Source organism: Canis lupus, chromosome 1 (assembly GCF_003254725.2).
Source record: "Canis lupus dingo isolate Sandy chromosome 1, ASM325472v2, whole genome shotgun sequence".
Lineage (NCBI taxonomy): Eukaryota > Metazoa > Chordata > Mammalia > Carnivora > Canidae > Canis > Canis lupus.
Window position 1 is genome coordinate 50,440,625 of NC_064243.1, and position 12,756 is coordinate 50,453,380.

A 12,756-nucleotide genomic window follows, 5' to 3' on the forward strand; every position below is an offset into this window, starting at 1 on the left:
CCTGTGTGTCTCTGCCTTTCTCTATGAGTCTCTCATGAATAAATAAAATCTTTAAAAAAAGAAAATCAACTCCTAGAAATGCTTCAGAAACACTGTCAAAGCTTGTAAAGACATATGTGCACTGTTGTTACATTGGAGAAGGAAAACAAGTAAGCAACCTTAATGTCTACAAACAGAGCAAAGTTAAGTAAATTAGAGTACAGTGGCACACTGCAGCCATAATAAAAGATTAGGTGTGTCTATAGGCACTTGTCTAACAGGCTGACCATAATATATTATTAAATGTAAAAACATGTTGCCAAAAAATGGAAAAAAATCTGAATTGTTGACAATACTATGCACGCTGTCATATAATTAAAAGTAATATCCTATGTGTGCACTTATGAACATCCACACATACACATATGTGTAAATTTGAGCGTGTGTTTATGCATGTGCTCACATGCTTGTATATATGTGTATCAAGGTTTATACTTAATGCTTATATGTGAAATATATATATATTGTATGTATATACATTTACATATTTTTATAGATTTTTAAATATCAGCATGGATGAAAACGTGTAGAAAGATTTGGGAAGTTTTTTAAATAATGAACTCTTGGTGTAGGCCTAAAGGAAAGAAGGGTGAAATTTTACTTTTCTCACTTAGAAATGCAAAAAACAAAGGAAAGTTTAGGAGTTCAACATTGTATTTATTTTGGGGCCTGTCCCAATTTATGAATCAAACTCACAATACACCTGAGGCCTTCCCCTAAGAATGGCCGTTCTTTCTCCACCCTGGGACTCTGCTGTTTACAATGGCTTAGAATTCAGCTATGTGCATGATGGACTGAAGCAGGTGTCCTCATCTCCATGAGCAGCAGCATGAGCACCCCATCCCACGCACCCTTCCTTCACACCTGCCTGGCCCTGGAGGCCCATGGGGATGAGTTCTGGAGGCAAACAACGTCCTGGGGACTCCGTCCATGCTCATCTCCTTGAACCTGTCATGGGAAATACCATGAGCATGTGACACTGATAAAATGTTCTACTACTCAGATGCCTGTCATGGAACTAGATCTTGAATTCACTTGTTAAATAGGCCACTGTTATTGATTTACAAGAACAAAAGAAAGTTCTTTTTTTCTTCTTCTTTTTTTTTTAAGAGACAGAGTTATAGCATGGTTACTCAGTTTTAAAAGGGTATTTTTCACATCAAAAGATGATTTAATATAGAATTACTTTTTAAATGAGCTGCCTTAGTACATTTAAAATGTACTTTGATTTACAAATACGTGACTTAGCCTCACATACTAAATAATACTTAAATGTACCACACGCACTTTCCCCTTGGATTGGAGTTTGAAAGCAAACCCAAGGCACATTTTTCTTTGCCAGTCTCTTAAAACATATTTTGGGCTAAGAATATCTGTTTTCTGTTTTCTTACTGTGCATCTCAAGATGCAATTTCTATAACAGCTCCCACCAAGTATTTTAGATCTTCATGCTGGATTCTTTTAGCCATTCATTCAGCAGATATTTATTAAATCCCTACTTCCTGCCAGTGGCTCTAGTTATGTGCTGGGCTACAGACACAGTTCAAACTAGTGAGGGCAGAAGACTCCAGTCTGATAAGGTCACAAGTAAAAGGAGAATATCACATTGCATCGTCTACATGAAGAGGGTAAGGAAGAAGGCGAGGTATGGGTGGCAGGCCAGAGATGGCAGGACCAGGAGCTCTTCTCTGTGGAAGGGATGTGAAGCAGAGGCCTGAGGAGCTGGATGTGAGATGTGTAATGAGATATGCAAAGGCCCTGAGGTGCAGAAAGGTTTGGAGCATCAGTTTGGAAGTGGGAATAAAGCCTGTGTCTGGAGCACAGAGATTAAGGATCCAGACAAAGGAGTGGAGGTAAGGTGGACATGAATGCATGTCAACAAAAACATGTCTGTGTATGGCTGCCATTTCAACTTGGACCTTTCTGGCAGTTAGTTCCTATTCACCTGATGGGCCTGTAGTTCTCTGCATATGCTCTTAGGTTTATAGTATTAAAAAGTCACATAAAGGAGTGCCTGGGTGGCTCAGTCAGGCATCTGCCTTCGGCTCAGGTCATGATCTTGGGGTCCTGGGATGGAGCCCCACATCGGGCTCCCTGCTCAGTGGGGAGCCTGCTTCTCCCTCTCCCCCTGCTTTCCCCCGTTTGTGCTCTCTCACTCTCTCTGTCAAATAAATAAATAAATAAATAAACAAATAAATAAATAAAATCTTTCAAAAAAAAAAAAAAGTCACTTAAAGCTCTTTGTGAACTTGCCCCAGAATTCCAACCAAAGTGCAGTTCCCTAGTTCCTACTGGAAAGATGTATTTTACCAGGAGGCAGCAGGGAAGGAGGACCAAAGAGGAACTGTCTGCACAGTAGGAGGGGATCTGATGGAGCACTCTGGGTTCCAGGCAGCTTGGGGTTGGGTTTCAGCTGAGGCGTTTGTGTCAGGCCTAATCCTCACAACACAATGGGGAAGTCCTGCTCCCCACCCACAGCCACCAGAATGCTCTTCTTAAAAATAAAATGGGAGGCACCTGGGTGGCTCAGTGATTGAGCATCTGCCTTTGGTTCAGGTCATGATCCCGGGGTCCTGGGATAGAGTTCCACATCCGGCTCCCCACAGGGAGCCTGCTTCTCCCTCTGCCTGTGTTTCTGCCTCTCCCTCTGTCTCTCATGAACAAGTAAATAAAATCTCATAACAAAACAAAAAAAGGGCTATTACATTCTCCTGGCTTAACAACTCCAATGACTCCCCAGTGACTGATAAAGAAACAACTCCTCGGCAGGACTTACAAGGCCCTTTACAAGTGGGTCCCCAAATTCTCTTCTTATACTGCCCCCTTTTACTTTGCTGGGGTCAAACCCCAGTTTACTTCACTTCCCATCTGGGCTGACACAGCCCAGTCTCTGTGATGGGGCAGATGGTACCCCTCTCCTAAGAATGACTAACCAACTCCATTGCATGGTAACGTACTGCTAATCCGACAAGACAGCTCGCCATCTCTACCTTCTGAGTCATAGCTTTCGGAGGGCAGCTCATGACACAGAGGAAAATAGAGGGCTCATATCTGGTTAGCCAGGTCAGCCCCACCTGCCTGGCAGTCAGCAGGTGACAAGATGTTGGTGCCAGATGTTCCTTATGGCCAAGATCTTTCTAAAGCCCCCCTCATTAGGCAAAGTTGTGTGTTGGGGGGCAGAAGTGGAAATTAGGAGAAGCCTAGAGGTGAAGAAAGCAGCATGTGCTAAGTTCCTGTGGCAAGAGGGAGCACAGTTTGCTCAGAGGACTAGAGGAAGACCAGAGCTCTGGAATGTAGACAGTGAGTTAGGTAAGAGGACAGCAGAAGGGGCTCTGATTAGGTTTCTGAGGGGTATAACTATCTTCTTTTTTTTTTAATTAAACGTAACTGGGCAGGTGGTTGATCAGTATCCATGTGGCATTGCAATACACAACAGAGAAAACCCCAATGGCCCCAATCATATATGAAATATCAAATTGGTTCTATCTTTACAATAGTTAAAATAAAAAAAAATGGTGACAGCCCAAAATATAGCAGGGCATCCTGAACAAAAAAATTGTTCCTGGACTATGAGGTCACTCCATCTGTGGTGGAGACATGTGGACTGGGGGCATCAGTGATTGGGGAGCATTTCCACATTGACCCAAAATGGAGTGTGATTTCAGTACAAAATAAAGAAGGTGTGACAGAAACATCATAGAACATGTGACAGTTGTACTGGGTGTTCAGATACTAAAAGAACTGAGGTAGGGGCTAGGGGCAGGGGTTTCTGAAGGAAGAGCTGTGGGCTCCGATGCTAAAACAGGAATGTGAATGGCTGGTGTGTCCCAGGGGCATCAAGGAGACCTGCCTATTTGGAAGAAAGGGGAAAAGAGGAATTGTTAAGAAATTAGAATATTAAGGGGAAAAAAGGCCAAAGAGGAAAGGTATAGGAGTTGAAAATAATCAGCCTAAGAAGAAGGTTAAGGGGTGATTTAAAAATTTGTTCTTAAGAATCTATGAATAGGGTTTTCAAATTACTATTACTTGAAGTTATTATAGGCAGGACTTGGCTTGGAGGAAATTAAAAATTTCTTGATAATTAAAATATGAAATAGTATGGTAAAAGAGGATGGAGATCTCTGAGTCTGTCTTAATTAGCTGCTAAAAATAGATGTTTCTAAAAGTCCTGTTTCCTTTCTAGGCCATTCAACATTCTTGAGAAGCACTTTTAATCTCTGTAATGTGCTAATTGTTTCTAATGGCCTGTAAACAAACTCCCTAAACTATTAACCTTCTCTCTTTAGCTGGAGATTCAGGAAATTAGTCTTTGAAAGACAAGTCCCCAGCAGGTTGCCCACGGGGTGGGGGGGGGGGGGGGGGTTCCAAAGTAGAGACACTGTCATTTTGTTTGGAGGGGACTCAAAGTCAAATCAGAGCTTCAAATTTGTGATGTGGAATAGATAATCCAAAACCTTTAAAAATAAGGTGGTAGGGGGTAGGGAAAGACTCCTCTCTTAGGTCAATTTAGTTGTATTCCTATGTACACAGGGAGAAAGAGAATAGCACCTCTCAAACAGCTTTCAGACACAGAAATCTGAAATTCCAGGATTTTTCAAAACATTAAAACAATGCTCCCCAATTGACAAGAATGTTTGACCTTTTTGATCGTTGCAAATTAGAACTGATGCCATGTTGAAAATGGAGTTCTATTTATGCATGACTACCTGAGCTACCTGGATGTGTGCTGGGGGGGGGGGGGGGGGAGGGGAGGCAGAGGAGGTTCAAGTTGTTCCTATCTGTTATTTGCTTTAAAACATGAAAAAAATTTCATTTAATTTGTTCAGAACAAAGAATCAGAATAGCCAAAAAACTTTTACGAAAAAGATGGGCAATGCAAAGAGACTTTTCCAACTGTACTTTAAATTTTATTTAAAATTACTAGTAATTAAACTATGCTCTTGCCACAGTGAGTGAGGAATGAACAGAAGTGGAAGCTCTTCCTGACAGAGGTCCAAACGAGATGCAAATGTTATCTGTGTGATTTCAGGTTATGACTCTATAACATTTCAAATCAATTGGTAAATGGGGTTGGAATAATTAATATAATAATGATAAAAATCATGGAAGTTGGATCTTTCAGCGTTCTTCAACACAGATACTTAGGAAGGAAAAAGAATAAAATGTTTTTTAAAAAAAATGGAATGGTAAAACCATGAGACTACAACACAGGTAAATCAGATTAATAACCCAGCATTGGCAAAGAAGTTCCCTTATAAGAGGGCTAAATAAATCAAAATCACTGTAGTCGGATACGTTAAAATTTAACACTTGGCATAGAAAGACACTCAAAACAGACAAACTAAAATAAATGGGGGAAATATCTACATTTATCATATATAGAGAAACGCACTAGCATTCTTGATATAAAGAAACCTTCCCCCCAAAATATATGTTTTTTTAAAGGGAAAATCACCGGATTGAAAACCCCGGGGCCGGGGAGGTCAAAGCAAGTAATTCACAAAAGAACCAATACAAATAGCCAGTTGCCCAGGAAGCATGCTCACCGCCAGGGCAGCAGCGACGCACCAGACCATCACCATCACATCCCAGATGTATCGCTACACGCTGCTCAGCATCAGCCCCGGTGGTTCTGACACGGAGAGTTGCCAAGACAGGACAGTAAAAAGCATTCTGAGAACATGAGAAGACTAAGTATCAAAGTCAACAGGACAGGTTGTGACCCGGCATCGTGCACCCAGATCATTGGTCCCTGGATAAGGTCTTCCTTAGACCTATCAGCCATAACAAGGCATTGCGGAGCGTGCGTAGGAATGTAGGCTTTAGTACAAGGCCTGGGATTGAGACCCTAGTGTCACTTATCAGCTGGATGACATTGCATATGTTTCTGGACCTCCTCCCTCCAAGCCTCAGGTGACAGGTGAGTCCTGGGAACAGTAATGGTACTTGCCCCATGGGGAAAGGAGGCGATGCCTGGAAATGCACTTAGCACACACTACCTGTGAGAAGTTTGATCAGAAAAAGGTTTTTCACAGCCTGCTACGGTTCCAGCAGACTATGAGACTTAGTCGTTGGGAATCTCAGATGGCCACGAGCAAGCAGCTCACATGTGGCTTCTCTAATCCATGGAGACATACGGATTCTACAAGTGTGGGCTGCAGTGCCGAGAAGTGTCTCGCTAGTTCCACTAAAGACTAGAAACCTGTTACAAGCCTGGCAAGGGCCAGGTTCACACCAGGATGCAATAATGCCACAGAGGCTCTGCCTTCGACATCACCGGTGTCATGGAGACCCACAGAAGAGTGAACTTGAAGGATGGTGAGATGCTCTTTGTCTGACCTCCTCCATTCTCCTTGCTTTCTAATTACCTACAGTGTGAACAAATTCTACAGTGATTCTAAAATCATACTGATGCATAACGGAGGGTTTTTCTTTCAGAATGAAAGTACTTGACTTCTGTAACTGTTTTACTAGAGAGCTGCATATTTGTTTCCAGTCTTCATGAACTTAGGAATTCACTTTCACAGTGGGGCATAAAAAAAAAAAAAAAAAAAAAAAAAAAAAAAAAAAAAAAAAGAGCAAGCAACCAAAAACCCCCACAAAAACCCAATTAATATCATCAACTCAAAGGGTTGATGACATTAAGCCTGAAAGAGGTTTTTTTGAATATATTTAAAATACAGAACTAAATTACAGTTTGGTGTTTCAGGAAAATGACTTTGAGAATGACTTTATCTCCATACAACCAGCCTCAGCCTCTTCTTCACAGTGCATACTTTCCAATCGCTACTCTCACTGAGACCCACGCAGCATGTTTTCAGATGCAAGCTAAGCCCAGCTGTCCTCCTCATTTATCAAGATCCAATGGAAAAGAGCCAACCCCATGGCTGAATATGAAGGTTGAGGCATTCAGGTGCAGAAGCTGCAATTTGGAGCTCTGGTTTTAAATCTTCAGACCATGGGACAATTTAGTTAGGACACTGCAAGGTTGAAGAGTTCAGATGGAGCTGCCCACTAACAGGACGAGAGTTGCCTGCCCTACCAAATCAGAGGGCAGCCAGCTCCACCTCTGTCTTCCCACAACACACATTCCCAACCTCAGCACTACTGACATTTGGGGCCAGAAAACTTTTTGTTGGAGGGGCCTTTCCTGCACATTGTAAGACATTTAGCATCATCCCTGATCCTGACACACTACATGCCAGGGGTGCCTCCCTCAAGTTGTGATGACCAAAATTACCTCTAGACATCATCAAATGTCCTCCGGGGAACAAAAGCACCCATTTGAGAATGACTAACCTGCAGCTATGTCAGGATCTTATAGCTACATTTTCTTGCCTCATTATCCTTAGCATTATAAGGGAAAACTGGGGTTGCACAGAGTGTTGACTAAATTTAATGCTATCGTGCTTATATCCACAAAGGTACAGAACTGGCCTTAAAACATTTCTTTTCTCAGAGAAGAATAATCTCGTTTAGCTACAAGAAAAAAAAAGGGGGGGGCTCATTTATGAGAAGTTTCATCACACATGATGTCTGGGATTTCCAAGCAGGCACAGTGGTCACAGTAAAGATTAAATGTTCTTCTGTAATGCTTCATCACACCATGGTTGGTGTAAGCTGGAGAGCAAAATATGGAGACGAGCCCTGTAAAGACTAACCTACAAGGTACTACTCTCTCAGCAAGTAACTCAGAGCCCAAATCTTAGCTAAGATTTACTGGTTTTGCTATTGTGCTAGGAACTCTTCCAGCTTCATCTCATTTAATTTTCAGAACCTTTCAAAGAAGTTCAGAGAGGGTGGGGAATTTGCCCCGAGAAAAAGGCAATGAGAAGTGAAATGGGCTTGTGAACACAGCATTCTTTCTCCAGAGCCCAGGCTTTCCATTAGTCTTTGTTCACCAGAGGCTGATTAGGTTGGTGTCACTCAGTGATTCCAGGGCCAATCAATCTATGCTCACAAACAAATGTCAATGGAAACCAGAGAAGGAGGAAAATCAGACATGGTGAGAGACTGGGGGAGGAAGGAAGATTCTATGCCTTCTGCTGGTCTCCCTACAGAGAAAGCATGGCATAAAATAGATGTCACAATGGACAAGAAGCAAGCCACACTGCTCTTCCTATACGTCTATGGGCAAGGAAACTTAGCGCAACAAAGCCAAGTTTTCAAGATAAATAAAAGCATAATTCTGCCTACCTAGAATTTAGTGTGGGATACCAAAAAAAAAAAAAAAAAGGTTAATAAAGACAGGAATTAATTTTCTAAATTTCCTGAATCAAAATATCTCTCCATATGGACTTAGAGTTGCAAAAGCCAAAAATATCATTCCAGAAAGCCAGATTAGAGCCGAACACTGACAGCTTTGTGAAATCCGATGTATGTGATGGGATCACCACATTCCATGCATTTTATCATTTTCCTAGAATACTGTTCTGCACAAATTCTGTAATAAGAGTTACCTGTTTTCTGGGTTTTTGTTTTTTTAAGACTTATCTGTGATAGAGCCACTCTAGTTATTACCTTAATAGTTTGAAAGGATACCAGCAGAAATTTCCATGAACGATTGTAATTTAATAGTTTAGTCAGGGCTTTCAGGCCAGGAGAGACTCAGCCAGCCCCTCACTGCACAGCTCACCAGCAGGCCTGCATACTGGATTCCATGACAATTGGGATGTTAGAGCCCTGCTGGGACGGTGCACCTGTCATCCGGTCACCATCATACAAGTTTCCCAGTGTGGAATCTGAATGAGATGACACCTTTTCTCATTCCTTATATGAAAAACTCTGGAGTAGCAGAGGGGCTGAGAGGGACCAGCAAATCTGGGAGAAATGTTCCCTGGTGATAACATTTTATAGCTTATGAGGACAGGTTTACATGCATTTTATTATTGGATATCATCACACCCCTGATAATCCTGCAAATCTCAGCCTGATCTCAATCTCCTTTGCTTTCTGCTCCTGCCTGCCACCTCTGACAGTACCAGTCCACGCAGACATGACAAACAAGCAAAGGAGACCAAGAGTGAAGTCAGCGGAAGAGTCTGCTCAACTGCTCCCGTTCAAGTTCTGCTTGGATCAATTAACCTACGCATTCCTCTTTTGTAGAGAGCTACTTTAACCTAGTCAGTACAGGTTTATTGTGAACATCTTTTAAAAAGGTTAATCTCTGAAATGATCACTGAATAAATACGATATCCTTTAAAAATAGGTAGGAAAACAGCATCCAAGTTAAGGAAGCATAGTTGACCACAAAATGCAATTCCGTATGCCAGAAGCTCATCCAGTTCCCTAAAGCTTACGATGTTAATGTTGACTTCAAGCCCCTGAGTAGTTAAAAGCCACAATTAAAGAGATACAGAATGGCTGCATGGATTTTAAGAACTGACACTAAGCTATCCGTCAGTGACATTGCTGATGATATGCACCGTGGGTAAAATTTTAGAGTAACAATAGTTATTGTGAAGGACATCCTAATTGTGCATCTGATCTCATGCCTCCTGATCAACAAACATATAAATATAACACTCGATTTCGAAGTGTGTTCCCTAAATCTTCCTTCAAGATATATTTTAAGTATGTTTTATGTCATTTTATTTTTAAAGTGATCATTTATATCAGATATAACAAAAATGTATAATAATTTCTACATCAAATCAACATCAAGCTATTTATTTTAAAAAATGACTGATTACAACTTGGTGTTTTTTTTTTTTTTTGTAGGTATGAATACTGTGGTCTGTAACATAATCTTTATGTCAGAATGCCAGCGTGTTTACTTAATATTTCTGCTTTCAAAAATATATATTATTCCGCTAAATGGAGTAAGCTTCCTAGTAACTGTATTATAGCAACCACCAGAGTAGGTTAAATGTGATTATATTTGTTAATTCTTATGATTATATTTATTCAGAAATAATGTATTGTACACTGTCTTTTCTAATACTGTCCTAAATAACTTTTCTCCACATTCTCAGTTCTTTTCATGCCCTTTGTCTATGACCAGAAGGAGATAGAGAGGTACCACCCAAATCCCCTTTCAGAGAAGTTCTTATTGTGCAGCTGTGGGCATGTGGTCATGAGGCACCTGTGCCATCAGCTCCTTCAGGATCTGCATCAACCACTGTCCCTGGGCAGCCGTGCTGGGAGATCAAGCCAGGTGGGAATGTGAAAGTCCAGTGTGGCTCAGAGTGGGACACTCTGCAGGCCATCTACTCCACAGTCCCCACACTGCTGGCCAGAGCCGAGTTAGCCTGTGACCCTCATTCACCTTTCCCTGCCCATCTTGCTTCTTCCCCATCCTGTGCACAGGGCTTGGTCTCTAATGGGTAAGCTAAAAAAAAAAAAAAAAAAAAAAAAAAAAAAAAAAAAAATCTTATACACTGACTTCTATTTCCATATCTGCTTCTGGAGAACTGAAAACAGCCACATTTAAGAAGTTAAAATCTTGGGGTACCTGGGGCCCTCAGCTGGTTAAGCATCTGACTCTGGGTTTCAGCTCAGGTCTTGATCTCAGGGTTGAGTTCAAGCCCCACCTTAGGCTCCATCCTGGGTGTGGAGCCAACTCAAAAGAACTTAAAATCTCTACTAAAAATTTCTAAAATTTTTAAAGAAGTCTTACATTTCCAAATACTTTCGTGTCACCAAGACCCAATGTCTTTCATAGTTACTTTTTTTTTAAGATTTTATTTATTTATTAGAGAAGAGAGAGAGAGAGAGAGAGGCAGAGACACAGGCAGAGGGAGAAGCAGGCTCTATGCACGAAGCCCGATGCAGGACTCGATCCCGGGTCCCCAGGATCACGGCCCGGGCTGAAGGCAGTGCTAAACCACTAAGCCACCGGGGCTGCCCTTCATAGTTACTTTTTATACAATCAATGCCCACATAGTTTCTCCCATTAAAACTAAAATACATTTGCCTACAGGAACATGGTCCCTCCTAACTCCAGTTACTTCCTCTGAGCTAATTCTTAGGGCCAGATATTTCCGTTTGGATTATGTCTCATTTCCAAATGAACTATTTTTGTGCAAAGATATCCCAAGAAGAAAGGATTATTAATAATAATCACTGTAACCCATGTGGATGTATAGTATTTGTGTAGGGATCTACAATTCTCAAAGTATGTTCACATAAATTAACTTATTTGATCCACATCAGGAATTAACCAAATTTAGGAAATTAAGGTCAAGATACCTTATTTGTCACAAGTGTCAGATAATCAATTGGTGGTGGATTCAGGAGGACAAGCTTGTTCTTAGGACTCCCATCCAGAGCGTTGGCACTCTTTGGTGCCCCCCACAGACTGCATACCTTTGCAAGGTAGAATGCATTCCTTATTCCTTGGGGAAATGGAGCATAGGGCCCTGAAACCTAGGGCTTTAGAAATCATAACTTGTGAAATTATTGTTTGAAGCTGAAACCGTAAGGCAGGGCTATGCTAGGTGGGCTTGTATAGAAAATAGAAGCAAGGGGATCCCTGGGTTGCTCAGTGGTTTAGCACCTGTCTTGGGCCCGGAGCGTAATCTGGAGTCCGGGGATCGAGTCCCACGTCGGGCTCCCTGCATGGAGCCTGCTTTTCCCTCTGCCTGTGTCTCTGCCTCTCTTTGTGTGTGTCTCTCATGAATGAATGAATGAATGAATGAATGAATGAATGAATAAATAAATAAATAAAACCTTTAAAAAAAATAGAAGTGAGACAGTATAAAGAGTCCATGAAAGTCATCAGAAGGCTTTTGCTGCAAGGCTTTTTGCCACTTACAGATTACAAATCTATAACTATTAATATGATTGTGGTGCCAGTTATTTATTTTGGAAGAAACCCTGCCAACGGTAATAAGGTACAACAAGGAGTACATATTGAGTACATAATATTCTAGTACCAATGCCAATGGGTATGTGGGTTTTTCCCCACACAACAGGCAATTCTCAGATACCAATCCATCTCCATTCTGGCATTATCTACCAGGAGATAGCATCAAATTGCACAGTTTAAGGACTCAATTCTACAAAAACATGCCTCCAAAATCCCATGGACTTCTGAACCACCTCCTATAGATTGGAGGTTTCAATGACCCCTTCCTTGGGTCTGGTTAATTTTCACAGAACTGAGAGAAACATTTTACTTTTTAGATTACCAGTTTATTATGAACAGATATAACTCAGGAGCAGTCAGATGGAAAAAGATTCATAGGGAAAAATGTGAGGAAAGGGGAGCAAAGCTTTCATCTCTCTGTGTGCTACTCTCCCCAAATCTCCACTTGTTTACCATCCCAGAAGCTCTTTGAACATAACCCTTTGGCTGTTTATGGAGGCTTCATTACAAGGTCCGAGGAGTCAAATCATTGGTCATTGGGGATTGAACTCCAGAGCCTCTTCCCTCCCTGGAGGTCAGATGTGGGACTGAAATTTCCAACCAACACATCTTATGGTTGGCACCCCAAACAACAGCCCCCATCTCCAAGTGAGAACCCAAAGTAACCTCATTAACATAACAAAAGATACTTTTGTTTTCCTCTCATCACTTGGGAAATTCCAAGGGTTTTAGAAACTCTGAACAAAGACCAAATAGATATTTCTTATAAATCACAGTACTACAGTACAGAATTTCTATTTCTCAAGAAAGTTCATGATGAATATACAAGTTGCATAGGGGTTAACCCATATTTTCCATATACTAGAGGGACTTTTAAAATATCATTCCCCAGAGGAAGACCAGAAACA

General features: G+C 41.3%; 1 protein-coding gene and 1 long non-coding RNA gene across 3 annotated transcripts in view; both read right to left on the minus strand.

Moving 5' to 3' along the window:
* The window catches only part of PRKN (parkin RBR E3 ubiquitin protein ligase), a 1,305,989-nt gene that overhangs the window by 548,022 nt on the left and 745,211 nt on the right, over nt 1-12,756 (minus strand). The window lies entirely within an intron of this gene.
* On the minus strand, nt 854-6,454 carry LOC112644408 (uncharacterized). 2 transcript variants are annotated; one of them, XR_003126354.3, is made up of 3 exons: nt 6,039-6,454; nt 5,586-5,712; nt 854-987 (listed from the first exon to the last, which is right to left on the minus strand). It is a non-coding gene; the product is annotated as an uncharacterized LOC112644408 (long non-coding RNA). The 2 variants fall into 2 exon arrangements; XR_004808341.2 differs by lacking the exon at nt 854-987 and adding an exon at nt 4,940-5,179.